This window comes from Coturnix japonica, chromosome 12 (assembly GCF_001577835.2).
Source record: "Coturnix japonica isolate 7356 chromosome 12, Coturnix japonica 2.1, whole genome shotgun sequence".
Classification (NCBI taxonomy): Eukaryota; Metazoa; Chordata; class Aves; order Galliformes; family Phasianidae; genus Coturnix; species Coturnix japonica.
Window position 1 is genome coordinate 3,270,778 of NC_029527.1, and position 22,658 is coordinate 3,293,435.

Consider the following 22,658-nt stretch of genomic DNA (forward strand, 5'->3'; position numbering starts at 1 on the left):
ATTTTGCAACTGATCAGTTAGTAAAAACGTTTTGGTGGACATCTGCTTACTGGCAAGGGAAATCTTTCTTCTTCCCATTATACTAAATAAAAAATTACTGCAGAGTGAAGGGGGTTGCTCTCATAGCAAGGGCAAGGTTTGGAATCTAGACCAAAATTAAAAAAAAAAAAAAAAAAAAAAAAGATTTTGGCCTGCATTTGATAACAAAATAGTGGTGTGGAGTGCTCAATGAATCTCAGCAAATTGGCTGTTCTTATGAGAATTTGGTTCCTATGTTTCCTTTTTTTTTGTTAGGTGTATGAGCTGGAGCTAAATCCGTGGGAGCTGATCTGCACTTAACGTTCCAAACATTTGTGCTGACAGTCACAGAAATTGAAAACTATAGAAATTCAAAATTCCAAATTTTGACCCATCTGCACAGCAAGGCTCTATTACAGACAAAATTGTCTCACAAAATTCCTCACTGTTCATCCTTGAAATAGAATAAAAGTACAAAGAATTGTCTAGTTAGGTGAGTCTGAATGCAAGTTATTCTTACTACTTCTTAGCTGAGCTTTAATCAAAAGATGCAATAAGTACTTAGCTGAACAATTCTCCATGTCTTTCATATTTCCTCTTTCTTTAGACTTCACACTTTTACTGCATTTTCACCAGATTAATTCCAGACTGACAGTCAATCAAACCTGCAGTAGCTGTGCTCAGGCAAGATGTCACAGTATACAAACTTTTCTGCGTACATCTCTTTAATTCCAGACTCAGACTCTTTGCATATCCACACTCAGGTACAAATTTAAAGTATTTGTAGTATATGATTTTTTGTAATAGAATGATAACAAGAATAATAAAGCCAGCCTTCAAGGAGAACTGGATTTTCAAGGTGCTTTTCCCAGGATCAATTTATGGAATAAGATTTCCTGAGGGTTACTTTTAAGCCTACACTTGCAGCCCAGTGGTAAAAGATACTGCAAGTGACTATTAGTAATGGTTTAAAAATTACTAAATTTAAATACAGTAAATGGTTATTAAATAAATCTCTTCTTGATTGTGCAGCTGCTACTGAGAAAAATGCAAATTTAAGAGGATGATGGAGAATTTAGTCAGAGGGAGTTCTCTACTTTCATTGTAGCATGAACTCTATGAAGAGTGATAACTGCAATTATAATTGCGAAGGTCCAGAGTCTGCTTGCAATTATAATTCAGAGCTGGTATAATGTTGTTAAAGGCAGTGGTATTATAACAGAATGAAATAGCATTGGGTGAAATCACACTCAAATATGGATTTCGAAAACAATACAGAGGTGCAAAGGTGATATGTAGCAGTTATTTAGATTGTCTAGGTTGGCACCCAGCAATAAAAATCCTGTATTCATGGAGTGAATGCATTCTGATGTGAGCTATTTTTTGATCCCCATAAACACAACCTTTACTTTTCTCTGCGTGGAAGATTGTGAGGCACTTACTTGCAAGGTGTCATGGAAGTTTAGTGTATTTCTAGCTTCTACTACCACAATAAATTGTAATTACCAGAGATTATACAACTTAATACATATATAGCGGGGGAGGAGAAAATAGGCTGTAAAGTATCCACTTACAACGTTTATTGGTGATCTTACACAAATGTTCTCTCTTCGTTTCGGTTTGTGCATAGTAAAACAGTATACGTTAACTAATAGGAAGCCAGAAATGTAAGTAAGCAAGTTACATAGAGTTTGGTCCAAAACCTCCTGAATCCAGAGAAACATATCCAAAACTGTGATCAAGCCTAGAACATGATAGTAGTTCTTGTTTAGAGAAAAATCATACATGATATGAAAAATCATGTTATTTATTACATAAGTGCTTATGTTTTGGATACTGGCAGCTCTCAATCTGCCAAGAATTGAAGCTTAGTGGAATGAACATGGGTTATTCTGTGTCAGTTGATCTGAATGCTCTAAGAGTAAGAATCCTCTAATTTCCACTTGTAGGAATATGAGAATTCAGTACTAGGCGTTACTCAGACAAGAGAGAGGTGATCTTGTACAACAGAGCGTGTCTGTTGGTTTTTCATAGATTGTACCTTTTCATATAGAAGTAAATGCAAGACGCTGACTTGATGCAGACTAGAGGACAGCTTGTGGCTGCTGCTGCACCCCAGATTCTTCCCATTGTCCCCAGTTCCTGTTCCTTGCATCCGGCCTGTGCCCTTGCTGGGTGTGAGTGTCTGTCTTGCTCAGAGTTATGATAGTTTGGTTAGCAGCCAAGGGTCTGAGGATACAAATTATAATAGCATTTCCTTCCCCACAAACCATTGTGCCAGGGGATGAGAGCTATGCAGACCCAGCTGTTCCTGCCTTCTGCAGCTATCCTGAGGTCAATGGCAGCCTTAAGGCATCTCAGGAAGGAGCATCTTGCCAATTCCATAAGGCAGCAAACCTTGTCTCCAACAGCTCTGACTGAACGAAAACTGAGTGAGAACTTACAGGCAGTTTTACTGCTGAGCATGAATGTACGATCAAGATTTTTTAAAATGTTCATAGTGGGGCAGAGAACAAAGGTGGATTTCTGCAAAAGCAAATACAAATGTAATCCACGAAATGAGATTCCAGTCTGTACTGGGACAACTATGAAACTGTTTAAAACTTACATGACTGTATCAAGAAATATTTCCTTGTGTGAAAGCTTGTTTGGCATGCATGAAAACTCTGGTTCAGGTTTATTTTCCTTGAGCTGCAATATTGGAATCTACTTTTCCTCAGCTGTGGCAGGTATCTTAGCCATTGCAGCATTTCTCTTCCAGTTGTTTTCTGACAGACCCCTACTTCTTTGCAGAAATCCATCACTGAAAGTTACTGTACTCATCTGGAGGGCAGTGCAGGGTCTTGAAACTTTTGTTCCTCACACTACTGGTGGGCATTTTAGCTCACCAATCAATCCTTGTCAGCTGTTTGATCTTTCTCCCTCTTTACTCTGTATTTTGTCAGATGAATAATACAAGGTCTGGTATTCAGAAGCGCTGAGCAACTTGACTCTAAATACTTGCATGTAGATTTAAGAACCTAACTTCAGGCAGTGGTTTTGAAATACTTGTGCAATTCATATTGTGAGATAGTGTAGGGACCACACCGTGTCCAGGAGACACAACAAACATTCTCCTTTACATTATAAACAAGCCTTAAATAAGTACTAGATGGAGCTATTACCCAATCTGTTTTGTTGTTATCATTATAAAAAAAAATACAACAAAGAAAACATTCCAAAGTACCCTACAGATTTTTGGAAAAATATCTTGTGAACAATTTTTTTTTCTTTTCAGTAAAACGACAATAACAGAATGAATGAGTCCCATGTTACAGATCAGACAATGTTTCTTAATATGGTTTTAAAGCTTGTTGTTACACAAATGCAGTTCCCATTGCCAAGAGTAAGCTAATATATTCTTGGCATGATTGGTAAGTCTTAAATCACAGACAGTGGCTACATTCTGCTTGCTGTCCAGAACACAAAATTTCACTTTGATAGCTGCATGATAAGAAACTTCTTACTTGAAATAAACCTTACTCCACAGTGCTCGCACATTAGGAGTAGACCTCCTCAAGCACAATAGGTATTTTGCAAGTTTTAGTGCTGCAGGTCACAAGAATGTTGATGTATATCTTCTGATTTTCTTAGAAATTACCCCACCTACATTTTAATGCTGCTGCTATAATTTGGAATGGATAATTGCACAATAGATTAAGAATCCAGCTTCTTTTATTGGGCATTTTTGTATGTCTTTCAAATGTGGTTTTAAAGAAAATTCTTGAAGTCCAATTTGCACCTTTACCAAAGAAAACATGTTGCTGAACCCAGACTATTCTCAGCTCTCTGGTTCTACAACTGTATGCTTGACCCATCCAATACAGAACATTTTTATAGAAGTGGGTTTTTTGCAGACAGCCAAAAATGCCTTGCAACAATCAATCAGATTTGTTTCACTGAGTGGAGGAAGCTGGTGCTTTGAGGTTGTAGGTAAGAGATTAGCCTGAGATCATCTAGAGAACCAGCTGCATGCTAAGCTTCATTATCAGTTCCCCCTATTAAAAGCATCTTCAGCAGTATTCCTCAGAAGTTTTCTTTTTCAGAGGAAAAATCCACTGGCTATCCTCTAAATCATGATTAGATTTTAATTTATGAAGAAGAAAACTAAGTAGGACTATGACTTTAAAATTTCACTTCCCTATTTGTGTGTCTGCCTGAAAGTGAACCACTCTTTTTTCTGTTTTTTTCCTAGTGGTTTTGTATGCTGCTTTCTCATGCCTAGTTGAAAAGCAGGAGTGGCTGGATGACATGTGAAGAAGCAGTACTGTAGTTTACAACAGGTCAGTGTAGCTGTTTAATTAGCATGAAACCAAAATGAAACTGTTTAATGATATGTTCTCTAACCAGTGTAATGCATCCAGGCAGTGGGTCTAGAGCATACTGTCTTTGGTAGGACAGAATTACCAAGAGAAGAGGGGTGAAAAAAGAAAAAGACAAAGAACAAATTAATTGTTCATTTTCTTCTTTGCCAATGTCTTCACAGCAAAAGGTTTGTTTCTAACAGAGGCTTAGATTAATTAAAACTAGCAACAAGCTGGAGTGTGGAGAGTAAGAAAAGAATAGGTTAAATTTATGTTTGGCTGGGCTAGATATATTCAAATTAGCAAGCTGTAAGGAAATCTACTCTGGAGTATTTAAGGAAATAGCTAAAACAATCTGAACCATTAAACGTTTATCATTAAGAACTCGTGAATCATGGAAAACAAGTGAGGTCTCAAAGGGCTTAAGAAGGACAATTTTATTCTTCCATTTTTTTCCCCTCCTCTTAAAGAAAAAAGAAGACAATCATTATAGATTTGCCTAGCTTCAAATACCCAGCTGGTGTCTGATTTGTTTGAACTTTTACTATTCAATCTGTCTTAGAGCATCTGGTCAATAGCAAGATAATAAGCATTCCACATTTTTGTGCAGAGTAAAATCATGCCACATTAATTTAATTTCATCTTTTGAGAGAATAACTTCCTTGTTATCTTCTGAATAACAAGGAAGCAGTAGATGTGCTATAGCGTGACTTTGCACAACTGAATGTAGACAAGCTAGTGAAGCTCTGCAATGTGAACCTATTATGAGTGCAAAAATGGAAGAAAACGTATTTCTCAATAGTTTGCTGTGAAAAAGATAAATCACACCATCTGGATCATGTGGGAGTTTTTCTGAGCAGCATCTGCTTAAAAGTTTTCCTTAATTATTGGAATAACAGAATATACAGTGCACGTAGAACATTTTAAAACCATGTCACAGTGAAAAGGGGACTTATGTGTTCCAGAGCATAAGATTTTAACTTAGCCTGATCTTGAGCTATTAGAAGTTCCTTAAATCAGTACAGCGATATTCAGGAAACAAGTTTTACCTGTACAAGAGAAAATGTAATGTGCCATTTAAAACCGTGGAATAGTTGGCAATGTAACAGTGCAAGGCGGCATGAATATCTGTGTAAAGCAAATTGCAATCCCAATACACAACAGTATTATGTTGCTGTTGCTAAAAAAAAAAGCAGGCAGAGCTTGGTAGCCAAAACATCTGTTTGGCTGACAACTGATTATTACCACCATTACCCGTGGCTGTCTAGCCTTTGTCTTGAGTTTGATGGTGCAGTCCTCTGGTGACTGCAAAGGACATAGGAAAGGGTGAGTGGGAAATAAAAGGAGTGACAAAAACCAAACAGCCTTATTTCATTTCTCATGTAGGATATGGAATTCTTTTTAAAGGAAGAGGTGAGGAAAGTCATTCTCCCAAGTCAGTGGCAAACAAAGCTCTAATACAATCACTGTAGTCATTTCTCGATGGCATTTCAAACATATTTATGTCAACACTGGCTGACAATGCATGCTTCAAATCCAGAGTGTACTTTAGAGACAGCAACGCTCTTTCGAAAGACGTTTTGAAACCAGATGATTGTATTAATCTGTCTCTCCCTTTCTAATGGATGCTTAAACTAACCAATCTCTCACGCGTAGTCTAGTGTTCCCACGAATTGCTGGAGAGAAAGGACTTGATGTTCCCCAGTTCAAGAAAAAGCCTCAGGAAATTGCAAAAAGTCCTAAAAAGCCACAGTTTGTTTTCATAACATTCTTTTCCTTTTAGAGAAGTAATAGATAGTTTTTAACATTCTCTCTGATATTTCAGGAGTTAATGGACAGTAACAATCTAAAAACTGCAGGAATAAAATTGTAAGGCACAAGGCACTGGAAAAGTGGATTGAGTAATTATCAGGATTTCATTTATGTAGGAAAAAACTGATGTATAAATTAATGTTGTAAATTAGACCAAAGGGTCTCAGATACTTTTTTATTTTGCCAGCATCTGTTTCTGTCTAAAAGACAGACATCCATGTCCATTCTACAAAGATGGGAGTTCAGCATAGCACAGATCTCCTGCAAAGATCAATGTCTCAGTATGGAGTATGGCTCACATCTAGGAGATGCTGTCCCTTCTACAGGCTAAGGGTGTAACTTTTAGATGGATAAATAAAAGCAAGATGAGTCATAGCCAAAAATAGTATTGTGATAATCTATGTCTTCTTTTCAGTCAAATAAAGGAGGTTCCTTTCTCTCACATAATATATGAAATTATAAAGGAGTCCACTACAATAAATAATATCAAATACCTAGCAATGCTAGGTTCCTATTAGTTCACTCTTTTCTTTTTTTTCTTCCTCCTCTGATCTTTTTTCATTTGCACTTTAATGTGTGTGATACTTCTCAAATAATTGGGACAAAATTATTTTGTGTCAAGCAAAAAAAAAAAAAACAACAAAAAACAAACAAACAACAAAACTTGAGGCACAAAAAAACTATGAGTCTGCTTAAAAATCTTATGATTTTACTCTAATTCCCTCCACTTGCTGTGATTGTGTATTCTTCATGTACTGGGATGTGGTTACCAAGGCTGTTTCCAAGTCTTCGCAGTGCTCAAGTGCTGCAGTTATTTCACTTCACTGAAGACAGCCATCACTGGATTTTCCTAGGAGCCTTGACACAGCCTTGCTGAAAGAGTTGTGAGATTTGCTCTGTATGCTCAGTCCAGTGCTGAGTTTCCTATGAGATGGATCTATGTCATTCATTTCTACTCTATTCACATGAAGATGTTAGAGGGAGGGTATTCAGTGTCTTTCAGAAGACCATCCTAAGTGTGAATGTAGAGCTCTCTGTGTTAATCCATCCATCTGGAAATGATCATAAGAACGTTTGAAAACATTTCAGTTTGTAGTACAGGTGCTATAATATTTCTCTTAAGATTCAAGAAAAAGAGTTCAAATTCACCTTTCCAGAAAACCTATTTCAGAATGCACTGTGCATGTTGCTGGAGTCCCTAACAAAATACTGGGTGCTTAGAACTAGCTGTTCCAGCTGACAGTTGTTCTCTTAGTCTTAAGCTGTTGCATTTATTATTAGAGTAGAAGCAATACATTAAATACTTTCTTAATGTTTGCTCCTATTAGGCAATTGTATTTGCCATGGGGATAATATGCAACCAGGGCTGGAAGAAGCAGCAATGTTTGCAAGCTATGCAAGAGTGAGGTGAAGATTTTGAGTAGGCACATCCAAGAACAATAGGAGAAGGGTCTGCAAGGCAGGCTTTCCATTTGAGTGTGATCCAAGTATTTAAATGTGAGGAATTGCTCCTGAAGCACAAAGTACAAAATGCTTTAAACAGACTGAATTGAGCAACAGATTATCCTGTGATTGGCTCCCACTCCTAGCAGAATTAGTGCTACTATGCTTATCCCTATAAACAAGATGGTTATTTATAAATTACTTTCAAAGAGGGAATGCTCATTCTCTATGTACGTCCACACTGTTCTCATTAACAAGGGTTTATCCACCGATAGAAACAGCTTACTAAGTAAATGTCCTTACCAATGTCCTGTGATAACAGGAGTTGTAAGTAAATTGTGTTTCATCACAGTATTTCCTTCATTTAGCTGAAATGTGTTGTTGTTTCTTTCATTTCACTGGCAATAACATTTTTCAGGTGCTTTCACTTTGTGGTGCTGCCAGCAAAGCCTGCAAAACCCTACCTTAGAGACACTAAATAGACTATCTGTGTTTAACTGTGTGCACGAATGTGCAGCTCAAAGATTTGCTTATTAAAAGGAAAAGATTTTGCAGGAGCACAGACAACACCTGCTACCATACAGCAGCATCTGCTGCACAGAGTTTTATACATATGACCTCAGATAAATGTGATCCATAAAGAGGGAAACTATACAGAAATGCTCCTTTACAGCAGTCACTCTTTCATATACTTCTGCTGTCTATCTCTACGTATTTTTCTTCACACTGTCAGGAATAGTTAAAACTCTCAGTTCCTACCTTAGAACAGGAGAATGGATTAGAAGTTCTTTTGATCCCTTCAAGCACTACTGTTCTGTTTGTGTTTCAAGTCTTTCAGGTCCTTCTCCAGACCTTAAATTTGCTTTCCTTAAATTTCAACAGCTGACATTGAGACCCCACATGTTCTTTATTGCCTCTTTGAATGCCAGTTCTTTGGAGCTTGCAAAAACTCGATAATTGATTTTGTCTGAAGTAAACCAGGTGAAATACAGTCTTCACTCAAATCCCTTATTTTTCTGAGCTTCCTCTGTCATTTTGTGCTTTAATGTAACAGAAAACAAGACAAAAGCACTGGACTAGTTTAGCAGAGGCTGAAGATTTAAACATACAAATCACCATAGATTTTATTCAATTTAGATTATATAATTCAGCAATTAAGAGAAAAAAGAGAATTCTTTTAAAAAAACAACAAAAACATTCTTCTGGTTAGATGCTGTCAGAAATCTATTCGTTAAGTAATTCAAGTAAATCAGTGTTTATCTATTTTCCAGCTTAGTTGTTTCTCCTGCTATGAGCAGGCTGAAATAAGTGTGCAGTAACCTATAGCTGAAGTGAGTCCACGGTCTTAACAGTCAGCTTTTGCAGTTGCTCCCAGAAAACATAATGATGTTTCATTATTGCTCCCTCATTGCCGTGGGGCCTGTTATGGAATTTACTAAGACTACACCATTCGCCAAGGTATAATAGAAAGAAGCAGGTGGAAAAATAAAATACGATTTTAATTTCCTGCCATGTACTAACCTTTTACTATACCCAAAGCAAAGAATGATTTAAAACAAGATCTTTCTTTTTGTGTGTCACTTGATTGATGAACTGTTTCAGTAATTCTCACTAAATGTATTTAAAACATATTTTTCCCTGCCACAACATGCTCTTGGATTTCTTCTCTGGGAACTTGTGTTTACAGAGCTTTGCAAAGCATAAGTACTGTAGCTGAGTTAGCAAAATTCCTTGGCTTGCTTGTGTAGGATTGGGCATATAGACAAAATACCGGAGTGACAAACTGTAAGCAGAATACCGCTGCTTCAGTTCTGCCAGATTGATAGCAGGGGTTCACTGCCAGATGATAAAGAAATGACGAAATTATCAGCAGGAGAACTTGGTGACTTACAGACTGTACTGGTGTCTGATTATTTCACCCATCGGGGAATACAGAATTGGGTAAATGTCTAACTACAGCAGAATCAAACCAAACCACTTGGCACTGACCTAGAGAATCAAGACATATAGAAGAAGTCGGTGACTGATTAACTGAAGAGCAAATGTCATGCTGAAGTAGACAGCATAGAGTGAATAGAATGACCTCTTCCTATGTGTGTTCTTTTTTTGACTGCACCATACTGCTCTGTATTAAACTAAGGTCAGCCATGGTCCCATTCTAGTTCTGAAATAAGCAGTGCAGAAATGAGCACTGCCCCTCCATCCCCAGAAACTAATTGATGGTCCAACAGGCAAACCCTCATCCACTGTGTGCACAGTCCTGTCACTCACATGGCAATATACCTTCTTTCATAAGCAGTTCTGCAGGAAACAAGGTGAACACTCAGAACAAAATACTACTTGGACCTTGTATCCACATATGAGCATTTCATCCCTGGATAACTGACTGCCATTATCTCAAAGTAAATAGTCTCCCTATAAAATCTAGTTTGGGCACTTCCCAGTCATTTATTCCAGAATACAAATGAGTGAGTTTTTCTTCTTTTTCTGACCCTGTTTTACAATGGAATATCAGCCCATCCAGATCTACTCTAAAGAATCTCCATCCTACTGCTTTTTTCACTTTGTTCAGAAGTGCGAAGTGCCTACAGCTTTCCACAGGCACTACATTCTATCTCTTACTAGCTGGAGTGAGAGCACACATTGCTTCCTTAAGCAAAACTCAGGGGGGGAATTGCTCTGTCTCAAACTATGAGTGTTCTTAGAATAAAATAAATAAATAAATAATAAAGTTAGTGAAACAGAAGCACTTCTATCAAAAACAAACACTACTTTCATTCCTTGATAGAAAAATTTCTTCTTGCTGAAGGATGAAGTGCTTCGTGGCAAATGTGCTCATTCCTCTTTTATTTTTAATCCAAATTCCTGGTTGTAATTGGCCTCTGGTCACTTGATATTAGATCTGCCTGAACATCCTCAGGTGTTAGCAGAATTCATTGTAAGTCATTTTCTCAGAAAGTGGGGCTATGTTGAGTGCTGTCTCTAAGCCAGTCACAATAGAGAAAAAACTCACAAATGCAGCAACACAAGAGAATTCCCTTGATGCTCTCTGTGCACAGGGAGGTAGTTTTCACACCTCCTTTCCCCACGCATTAGTCAGCTACGATTAATGGGGCAGAGGCCTTGAGAGAAAAGGCTGTTCTGACATCAGAGGAAGGGGCAACAGAGCCAGAGCTCACACACAGGAGAGGCCTCCAGTGAGAGACAACTGGAAATCAGTTGTACACGAGTGGTTTAAGATGGATCTGTAAGCAGAATTACAGTGTGGATAATTATCTCCATCCTTTTGAAATCTCAACAGCATCTGGATGAGCTGACTTTAACAACTCTGAATAAATGTTTGGGCTCAAACTTCAAACCATTTCTCTGCAGCTACCTATCATGACTTTTGACTGATCATTCTCTTACTCAGTTGTTTCAGCAAGCAGCTGGATACACCCAAAATCTTAAACTGTCTAATCTACTCTGTTCTGTGGGCTTCTATTCCTGCTTCTTCATCTTGGTAGCAGGTGGCACAAATTTTTGATGGCTGATCAATTCTCATTGAGTCCCATTGAATTTATGTGAACAGTATTATGAGAACAGTATTATTTATTTCATGAGAACAGTATTATTTATTTCATGGAATGTTTGATATTTTTTTCTAACTCAACAAAATTATGATTAATTTACTGCTCAAAGGTAGGAGGGAAGAGTCCTTCCTCATGTCAAAGAATTTGCCTGTTGGCCCTTAGTGTGAGCCACTATTGATGTGGAAGCTTTGCTGTTCCATAGAGGAGGCATGGCGTATGATTTCAGGTTAGTCCTGGTAACAGCCACACAGACATTCCCACAGCAGACACATAGAGTTCTCTTGTTTCCCTTTTTCACCCAGCAGACAAATCTTTTACAGAGAGACTCCAGGTATCTAATGTACCAGATTTAATACCCTGTCTTGAACTTACAGTCCCCCAGTGGCTCAGGATATTCAATAAAAAGAATTTTTATTTTCACAGGTAACAGCTCTATGAAATTTAATGAATAGATCTAACTAAATGACAAATCTATTTCCTTTACATTTTAATTTACATTTAATTTAATTACATTTCTTAATCTGCTAAACAACACAGGCAAAGAAATTGCTGTATTCTGACTAGACATAGAAAGCAGTTATCTTTTATGGCTGTTCTATGTTAAGTAGTGTACCTACAAATTGGAATGAATCTTTCACAAGCTCTTCTGTAAGTGAAACCTATTTACTAAAAATATGCTGTATATTGTCACCACATGGATGTCTCAGCATGGCATCATCTTCCAGTATCAGTATGAAAAAAGAGGAAACACTGGGAGCAAAAGCAATACGGACATCAGATGACATACTTCTGCAGAAAAAGAATGCTTTGGGTCACACAAAGTGTGCAGATCAGCAACTGCATAAGCGTTTATAAGAAAAGGATGCTGCTGGCATGCTGACTTTTTTCAGTGCCATGACTTGCACCAGAATATGACAGAGTTTGTTTTAATACCAAATTGTTCTGGAGGAACTTGAAGAATTCACACAGTAAATTTTAAGATACCAATGCAGATTTTAAAAAGGAGTAAATTTCAGAAGAGATTGTGCATTAAGTAATATTCCATTTATGTGTTATCTGTATAGGGCAAAGTGAAAAAACTTGCTGCGAATGATTTGTTTCTTTGTCTCTGTGCCCCTCTGGGAGAATGGAGCAGATACTGACAGCAGTGTGTTCTGTGGAGGAGCAGAGGGGAGCAAAGAGATCATGTGCTCCTGCTGCATTTAGTGTCATTTGAATTTGGAGGCCCCATTTGCATCATTTTGCAAGCTCTGACTTCTGCTGCAACCTTTAATCCAAGTTCCTGGTGAATACTGGTCTCAGTAGCCAGAAAAACACCAGGAACACCCTTTAATAAATCTTCAGGCTGTAGAATACTGAAGGATAACTCTTGTCAGTGTGCTACTGTATTTTAACAGTACCTTTCCAATACGCATGGCCTACTAAAGACGGTGAAAGAGATACCTATTCATCTTCCTTCAATCAATATACCCTCACATCTCTGTATAGCAATTCTCTTGTTCCCACAGTGATGAGACTGTCACATAAATTACACATATACAACAAATACAATTAATTATAGCTCCAGAAATAAGCTTGCCCGCATTCCCATTCCTCCAGAGACCGCAAACCCCTGTGGCAATTAAAATATTCAGATTATGGGTTGCTTCCTTAGGGTCACTGGAATGCTAAGGACAGATATCTTGAATCTTCTTGCTTTCTTAGCCATTAGGACCAAGCAACAACAACAAAAAGACAAATAAATAAATAATCTAGGGCCAAGTTAGTTTTACTATGTTTTGAAACCTTATGTTGATGTAACACAATCTTGCAGTGCTGCAATAGGCCTGTGTTTGAAAAAGGCAAAAAAAGTTTCACCTCACCTCAGTACCAGACAAAACCACATGACGTTTGTGAATAGCAGAGGATTGGTGTAACACCAAAATTTGAAGAGCAGCCTGTGGTTTATTTGCCCTAGTGCCCTTTAATTGCCTTCACAGTGGTGGGATTTAAGTATGATAATCAAATATTATATATTAAGATGTTAGTCCCTGATACTTCACTGAAAGGAAAGAGAGCACTTATATGAGCAGGAATACAAGGCAGTGTGCTTGCAAAATGCAACTGGAAATAATGAAATGCAGTTAAGAGAACTTTGGTTAAACAATGAAGGAAAACTGAAATAACTGAATAGAAGAAAATTTCTTGCATGGCAAGTTCCATTTCTTAGGACCCCAGTTTTTACCCTAGTTTTTAGGCTCGGACTTAGAGTTGCCATAAAATTACCTTTATCTTCCTGTGACATCTCTTTCTCACTTACATGAGTTTTTAAAAACTAGGAAAGATCCTAGTGTAGGAATAAAGAGTATATCCTGTACTACTGTGACAAAGTGCACTCAAGTCCTGACTTCTGTCTCTCTTCCCTCTGAAAATTCTCCCCTTTCTGGCAGCGATGTGGAGAGTGAATCAACATCTCTGGGCCAGTGAGGGTAAAGGAGACCAAAGGCTGCAAGCTTAGACAATACACAGCATAGTTGGGACTGGCTGGCATGGTCATATTATTACAAGAAAGAAGGGAACAAGAAGTGAACAAGAAGGGAACAAAATGTAAAAATCTAAATCTCTGATTGTCTCTTTATGATAGGAGGAGTTCTAAGAATTATTTAACAGGTTTATGCTTCATGGACAATTCAACAACTAGAATAAAAGAAATAAGCTGCTCTGTGCTTTCTAGAACTGAAAGAAATTTAAAACTATTGATCAAAAGCAGAATAGGAGATGGCTTGGAGGAGTTTGCTTTAAAATCCAAAGCTTGGTATGATTTTCTCAACTTTAACAGATATTAGAAACCAAATAAAAGGATTTACTTTAGGATCAGCAGAAGGTTTAGGTTGAGAACGTACTTATTACTGATCAGTAATGGCCTGCAGATTGATTCAACAAAAAGCTGGCAGTTTTACTGTTGACAGCAATTTTGTGTTGATGAACAGTCCATTTCTCCCCCTTTCACTTCATCCTGTGGTTGTTAACACTGCAATACAAGATTCAGGCCACTCTTGTGAAAGAAAACTCACAGAATTAAAGCTATGAACAAGATTCCTAACCAGTTTTAAAATATTCTTTCTACTGTCCCTGACTTTACTTGCCATTATTATTGGTGAACTCACGTTTTCCCTCTTCCTAGAAGACTTTCTTTGTTTAATTGTCCATATGAATTAAGTGCTACTGAAAATTCTTCTCCCTAAATTGGTTGCAAATGGGTAGTAAATTATAACCCCCCTTGGCTTCCACAATTACACATTCAGATAATGTCACCGAAATAACGTGTACCACAGTCAGACTCAAATGACATTGGATCCTTTCATTCAATGGCACTAGACAGATAGCAGTGAAGTATCTCTAAAGAAAGCTAGTGCTTTGGTATCTCCTTTTTGTTATGGCTGTACAATGATAAGATGTAGCAGACTCAAGTTTTTCTTATAAAATGAGATTATATCCACTACGTTTTTTTTTCTTCACTGATTGAATCTTCTAATTTCGAGTACATGGTGCTTCACAGAAATGTTAAACAGAACACACCTCTTATCTGTTTTCTTACTAGCAGTTAGCAGCTTAAATGTAGATATGTTGTGGTGTATATAGAAGTTATTACGTCATAGGTAGTACATATGTTTAAGTTATTTATATACATTGACCTTATTTAACTTTCCAGCAAAGAAGGAGAGACTAAACAGTTGAGTTTGCCTTGAAATTCTGATATGTGGATGAAACACTGGTGAGATTATCTATGTGGATATTCTAGGCAGAAATCTAAGTTACAGTGATGAACTCCAGGTCCTTCGTAATCCTAAACCTTTTATTTAAAAATAAAAATAAAAATGATAGAAATAACCTAAATAATGTCTAGCCTTTCAGTAGGTGTCATGCATGTGCTTATTTTGCACATCTCTGAAATGATGGCACACGTGTGACTATCAGAGAAGCAGCAGGGCTGGCACTGGTGGTCTAGGATCACAGATTCAAAAACCATCTTACTTTGTACACCATCATCAGAAAGGAAACCACCGTACTGCTGTGTCTGTGGCTTCAGAGCTGGTACCAAGGGAAGGGTTTCTTTTCTCTGAAACTCGATATACCATAGCTATTTCAGTTGCATTCTGAGAAAGAGATTATCTCTTGAAAATTACTTCATATCCATGAAGCTGAGATCTTAAATGAGTATAGCACACTTTTATTTATTTTTTACAAAATGTGTTCTCTTTTTATACTTTCCTTTGAAGCAGGAGAAAAGGTCTCATCTGAACTCAAAATACTAGATTAGAATGAAATGAGATCTGTTACAGCTTAGCAACTGCTATATGATTTTTCTGGCCTATTAGGGGATATTTATATGGGAAGATTTTAATTAAAAGAGCATGAGAGATTTTATGTCTCCCCTCTTTTCAGTGTCATTTGAGTTTTGTCAGGAGTTGAAGGCAGAAACAAGGAATTCATAATGTATCAATATTTGCCATGTTTTATTGGTACAGAAATTCTGCACTGAGGTAAATAATTGATGGTACTCACTCTCCAGAATTTATGTGATATGAACAAATGCCAGATCTCCATTTTATCAGGTGTCACAGTGTGGCCATTTCTGTGTTTCAGAATCTGGACTTCTGCCATTGCTGCTGGTTCAGAGCTGCAGGGGTGAATGAACAGTTACATTCTCTCCTTACCATCAGTTTTACTTTAATCCATATTTTTGGTATCTTTTCGATTTGCTACCACTTCCCTACAGAACCTGAGCGTGCTTTAGAAAGCATTCTCAAATTCCTACTGCCTCCCTAGGAGACCAGAATATTCCTTATGGAGTAAGAAAGTTGATGGAGATTTTAAATATGCATTATAGGTACTTAATGGGATGAAGGAGTAAATTTGCATTTAGATAGATATTACTGCTTCCATGAATACATAATCATTTTAGAATGATTTTTAAAGGAATTATGAGAAATTATCTGTCTTAAATGGCAGTTCTTTATTAACATTAAAGTAAGTATGTAAATTCATTCGTTCTGTTTTGCAAATAAGGACAGTGAGTGACTGAGATGTTATTTCCCAGCTGTGTGCCAGAATGTGGAATAGGACCCAGTACTCAAATGTGTAGTCTAGCGTCTTGTCCCGCTTAGACCATGGAGCCTCTAAGCCTGCTGGAAAGGTGTCAGAAATGTGGCATCTTTGTGAAAGTCCATGGGGAAGGTATATAGGCCTTGCATAATAGTCTGTTGCTGTTTTATTTATTCCAAGTATTCAAATCCAACCACAAGTCATTTTTTAATCAGACAGTGTTGACTCAAGGGATTCATACACCCATTGCAAGAATTGATGCAATCACGCTACAGTCTTGCAATGAGTTGAGTTAATAGTTTGTAGTCCCAAGACTTTCCATTAATACACATTGCTGACATTGGGCTGTCATTGGAGAATCTTTCCATTAATATATGTAGTATCCAGCATTATCAAATCCTAAGATTTTTACAAGAATCCGTAAGTATTTGTATGATTTTCATAGCAAGGAAAAAATGTGAAAGGGCTGATGCATAGATGCAACTTTTCATGTCATGTCTTTGGTGGCAACAGGCACATAGAATTATGTGCGTATGAAATCACACCAACTATTCCTAGGACTGGGGATATCACAGAATTTTTTTTTTTTGCCAACTCTACAGGCCTGGACAATTTAGCCTGGTTTCTGGAACACGAGATTCTTATCAGAATTCCTGCATACGTTCAAAAGTGTAGAGTACTGGAGGTCAAATTAGGTCCTCAAATTAATCCACATTCTGCTCCATATCAACAAACAACAGCCTCAGTGACCCAGCTGTCACTTACAGTAACTTTGTGTAGATGTAATTGATTGAAACCTAATAGAAATTTCTTTTGGAAGTTTCAGGAGGTGGACAATAGTCAGCAGTTCATTCATTGGACTTGTGTTAATTCTCCTGGAGGAAGAGATGTAAAAAAATATATATATATAAATAAATAAAAATGATTTTTTAATTGGTCAGCTGATATGAGCAAAGTACAACTCTGTGCTGAAGAAGAAGAACTGTGTGCAGTCTGTGTTTAGAGTTGCCATTAGTTTAAACCAAACAGTATATTTAGTAAAGATTGTGCATGGATCTCAGGGAATTTCTCAAGCATTAACCAATATAGTCTTTCAACACTTCTGAGAGCTAGATAGTATTCTGTTCTTTAATAATGCAGTGAACACTTTACACTGATTATATCAGAATTATTTTCTCTGTTGATTCATTGATTCAACAATCTGGAACAATGGAAGGGAAAAGTATTAACTCAGCACAGTAAACAGCACTGGTGGAAACAAATACCTTCAGGAGCAAAGCAAATCATTCTTTTAAAAAGCAGATCTCCTGGGTGTCTTAATTTGTAATTGAGTGATAACTTAAATAGAAATATTGCATGAATAGACCAGGAGACATCTAAAAAATATAACTATTGTATTCAATTGTTATCAGGTTGCCATCTGGTGATGTCAAACATTTGATAAGACAGGTTAGTTTTGTATCTTTTACATACTGCGATTGATAGCTCTGCTTTAGAAGTGCACTGTTGTTGTAGTGCTCACCACCCATCTGTCTTCAAAAGGGAATAATAACAGTTGCAGTCCTGATTTTGGATTGACATATAAACTTATAGACAAGAAGATGAAATTCCAACTCCACTCTGAGTCTCAATGTGCTGCAGAATTCAATCCCACTAAAGTTATAAGGCATGAAGCTGTAACTGAAAGATGCTTTCATTAAGATAAGAGGGACTCGAATAGTCTTGTCAGGTGACTACTGGAAAGTTGTTTCTAACAGAAAAGTAAGCTGAGTCCCAGTGAGTTGAATGAGCTGACACCAAGAAGCCGTGTGTGGTGCTTTGTTTAGCATGCAGACGCCTTGATTTTCGGTCTGCTGTCTTTATGCTGTTCTTGTGTCTAAAAATAAACCTCTTCCCACAGTAATGAAAATCATTTACTGGCAGTTGGGCCTGATATAAGAATCAAAAAAGAAGAAAACATTTGTTGTTTTTCTCCAGAAAGAACTTAATCAGCAATTATGAGTTCCTTTAAAACCTCAGTACGTTTAATTCTCCTTCCTTTTACTAAGCAGTCTTCCCCTTCAAGCTTCAATAATTTGTTTCTGGACAAAAGACAGAAATAGTTTTAGAACAGCTTTTACTAATGTTTACTGTGCCATATCATGCTTATAAAATCTTTTTTAATATGTAACCATTTAACTTCTCTTGGCAAGATAAATTCACGGTGATACAGATATTTTGTAAATACCATACTCGCTTAGCATCTGAGTCAGAACAGATTATAAAAGAAAATGGCATTTGAAATAGACTTGTTTTTGCAGTGCAGTAAGGTATATTAAGCAAAAATTTTCAGGTGAACTACAGCCAAGAGTTCAGTATGTTCTTTACATTACAGATGGCAGCTCTGTGCCCTGAACTTCTGTGAGGGCATTTCTGAGGTCATCAGCGGTCCCATGGGGGAAATGAGTCAGCAAAAGCGTAAGTGATTTCAACACCTTTGTTATAAACTCTATGGATTAGTAATAGGAACTTTACAAAACTTTTGCTAATTTAAGGCCTGCGAGACTTTCCACTGAGTAACTTCTGCTCCAAAGAATGCTGTAATATTTGCATTAAAGCAGTGCTAGGGATTGAATGAGGATCAGGATTTCCCTTTGCTGCTGTAGCAATCCCTGCCTTAGAAAATGATAAACCTTACCCAAGACAAGACTCAGCTAGCTATTATAAACTCAGTGACTGATGAATATTAAGGTTCTGAGGATATTACTGTGACAGAAAAAGATAGGTGTTTCTGCCACAATTTAGAAGTTAACAGAACTTGTTTGTCAAGAGGTAGATAAACCTTGGTTGGTTGTACCATTAAGCAATAATAGGAAAAGTAAACTAAAGAAGCATTTTTCACTCTCACACACACGTAAAGAAAGGTATCACAAGCCTCTAGAATGTGATAAAATAATAAGGAAAAGCATGCGTGCCTTAAACTATAACATTCTTCAGAAGTAAAAATCTGTATGTGATCAAAAGGGAAGGAGTGTGTCACATGGGCATATCAGTGGACAGGAAAACTGGCCTAGTAAACCAGGTGACTGCCAGGATAGCTAAAGAGCATTCCGTATGCAATCATCAGTAATTCAGGTAGTAAAGTTCAGATGTCATTCCATGGCTGTGGTGTGTAAAACATAACAAATCTGTCCTCTTATGGTTCTAGAATTAGGCTCCCAAATTGCAGCTACACCCTGACAATGACTTGCAGGTAATACAAATATAAGCAAAATGCAAATATGAAATACACATCTTGGAGTCTGTTCCTGCACGAAATTTTCTCTAATCATTCCCCAAATGACTAAATTCTGTGTAACAGCACACAATGATTCTGTGTCCACCAGAGTGGACAATAATGCAGCAAACTGGGAAGTTTTATCCCATTGTTCCAGGCATCCTATATATTAAATTCATGTAATTGTATCTGGAATATATAAGATGTTACAGACTTTGACTACTTTAGGAAGCCCACACGTGAGCCCTCTCATGGGCATAATCATCAGTGTGCTCTCTGGTTACAAGTGATTTTCCCAGTCCAAGATGCAGCGCCCTAAAAGCATTTTGCAGAATTGTGATTCTCCTAGGGGGACTTTGTGGGTACAATACAATGAATGGAACATGTTCATCAATACGTGGAGCTTTCCATCTGTGACAGGTTGGAAGTGCTGAGCAATTCATATCTCTCATTTTTCTCTAATGTTTCAGGGGATAATGGAATAGAAATCATGTATGTTAAATACAAAAAATTTTGAAAGCCGGTACATTTTAGATTAGTGGATTACACATGCAGTTTATTGCCTGCTTTTGTCAGGGAAAAGGTGTAGGGAATGCTGTGGGGAACAAGCTTTAACACACTTTATGTGTAGGTTTTGTGCTGTGTTGTAGGGACAAAATTGTTGCTGTTCAAATGCAGCCACCTATATTGCTTTGGCTGCTTGCATCTGTTCTGGATTTACATAAGAACGACAGCAAAAGAACTGTAGCTTGGTGTAAATTTTATTTGAAAATTACCTTATAGAAGCATACAGTAAAGGCTTAATTAGGTTACTGAAAATGCTACAATTTTTACTTCATGCTAAGTTTACATGCAAGAGCAATCATGAGGTAATAGCACAGTGAAGACCAAGCACTTCAGTTTTGCCTTGAGTTAAATACACCAAGGTTAGCATTCAGTGTGGGCTTGGATAATAGCTCAGTTACATAATGGTAAAATTAAAGTGCTTGATCTCCTTTTTTTACTTTGGAATAGTTCTAACAGTTACTAATTGTGTTTATTCCAAGGTGAAAAACCTACATTTTGAGCAATGAAAACTAATTCTGTAATATCACAGCTTCTGTATTAGTTCATCCACCTACATCTCAAATGTAACATAAAACACTCTTTCAAAAAGTTAGCATTCTAATGTACATTCTCTGAGATTTCTGTTCAGAAAAAGCCTGACTAGCCAGTTCTGTCCTGTTCTTGCCTCTAAATTTGCTCATGTTGTTAATATAATCTTACTACTATGTTCCTAGTAACACAGTCACCTATTTCAATGGCCATGGTCACAATCATGCAGCACGTGCAAGACAACCAGGGGATCAGGACCAGCCAAAGGCAGGTACTGCTGAACCAACCTGATCTCCTCCTATGACTATGACTATAGATTTCATACTCTACTGTGCCCACAGTTGTCATCCTAGAAAGTCCAGCTGTTTGTTCCTTGCTTGTTGTTTGCATGAGTCTACCTGGGTAGACTATCTTGGTATAGCTTTGTCTGTACTGCAGCAGCAGAAATATCCTGTTTCTTAACATAGTTAGGCCAAAATTTGCTTTGTAGCTGCTTCAGTTGCTGCCACATGCCATCATAGAACAGGCAAGGCAAAAATAGACTGAAGTACTTCCATAAGAAATCTAGAGATACTTGAAAGCTATTTGCCATGCTTTCTTCCAGAGTCCCATCTAAAAGCAGTGTACTTTAAAAGCATCCCCTTAGCTTTTTGTTTCACTTCATGCTTGTGACAAGCCCTGGCCTGTGGATCCTGTAACAGCTATATGATAAAACTTTAGCCCAATGTTCCTTATGGCTGAGACACCAAAGAAGCAGAGCCCAGCAGGTAATGGGGAAATAAAAAAAACAGGTTTTAATCTACACTTGAGTTCAAAAGGTACAGGGAGAGGTAATGAGCAGAACACAGGAAGGGCAGGGACAAATGAGCCAAGGAACCATACAAAGAAGTACAAATGAGATACTAAGCCATTATAAGTTGCTCACTCAGTTTATGATAGGCAATTGTTTGCCTTTGTGTGCTCATAAATGCATCTAAAATAAACAGAACGTTTCCCAGTATAGGCCATGGCACTGTTTTTTTTTCCTGGTAAATGTTTTAAGAATACCATAGGTATTTGAAGATGCTGACATGAAAAACTCAACAAAAGAGCTACAAACCTTTTCCTGTTATTAAACAAACGGAAAGTAAACATTCAGGATTGGGATATATTCCATAAGAGGATGTTCTGTCATTTTGTATTTAAAAACATAAATACTCCTGGCAACAAATTGATTTATTTGGTTTATTTCAATTCTTAAAAATGTGATGATTTAGGAATTTCTCCTGATTTACTTGTTGTTTTGTCCTTTTTTCAGTTATGACATAGGAACCTAGACAGCATTTAGGATAAGCTTTGAGACACACTTCAGATAATCTCTGAATCCCAATAGGATTATTTGTGCAATTAGAGGCAGACAGCCACGTTAGAGCCTGCTGCTGGGTCAGAGAGTGTTGAGATTAGGAGTGACACCAAATTTTGTCATACAATAAAAAATTTAGGATGAACTTTGAGACACATTTCACATTCCTAAATATTGTAAATGAAGTAGAAGTGTTAGAAACAAATTTAGTTTTTTAAATTATACCCACATCTACATCAACTGTGAATTTTTAGTGCCAGCTTTGCAGCTGGTTCTGAGAGTTCAGTCTTTGAATGGTGTGATACTCAGCATTCTCTAAAGTCCATTCTATCCTTGTGTTTAATATTACTGAAAATAGAGGGGGAAAAAATAACTGAAAAGGGGAAATGGTTTTGAGTTGTAGGAGGGAAGATTTACGTTGGATATCAGGGGAAGTTCTTTACTCTGAGAGTGGTGAGATGCTGGAACAGCTGCCCATAGATCTTGTGGATGCCCCATCTTTGGAGGTGTTCAAGGCCAGGTTGGATGGGGCCCTGGGCAGCCTTGACTGGTATTAAATGTTGAGTTTGGTGGCCCTTCATGATCCTTGAGGTCCCTTCCAACCCAGGCCATTCTATGATTCTGATTCTCTATTATTGTTAATGAATGGGCATACCAAACACAACGACATTACAGAGGATATAAACAGGTAC

The 22,658-nt window shown here is 37.4% G+C and overlaps 1 long non-coding RNA gene across 1 annotated transcript; it reads left to right on the forward strand.

Annotated features, from left to right (window-relative positions):
- The first annotated feature begins 307 nt into the window (after positions 1 to 307).
- On the forward strand, positions 308 to 22,366 carry LOC116654030. The gene is made up of 4 exons (XR_004308853.1): positions 308 to 782; positions 4,253 to 4,340; positions 18,648 to 18,730; positions 20,810 to 22,366. It is a non-coding gene; the product is annotated as an uncharacterized LOC116654030 (long non-coding RNA).
- The last annotated feature ends 292 nt before the right edge of the window (positions 22,367 to 22,658 follow it).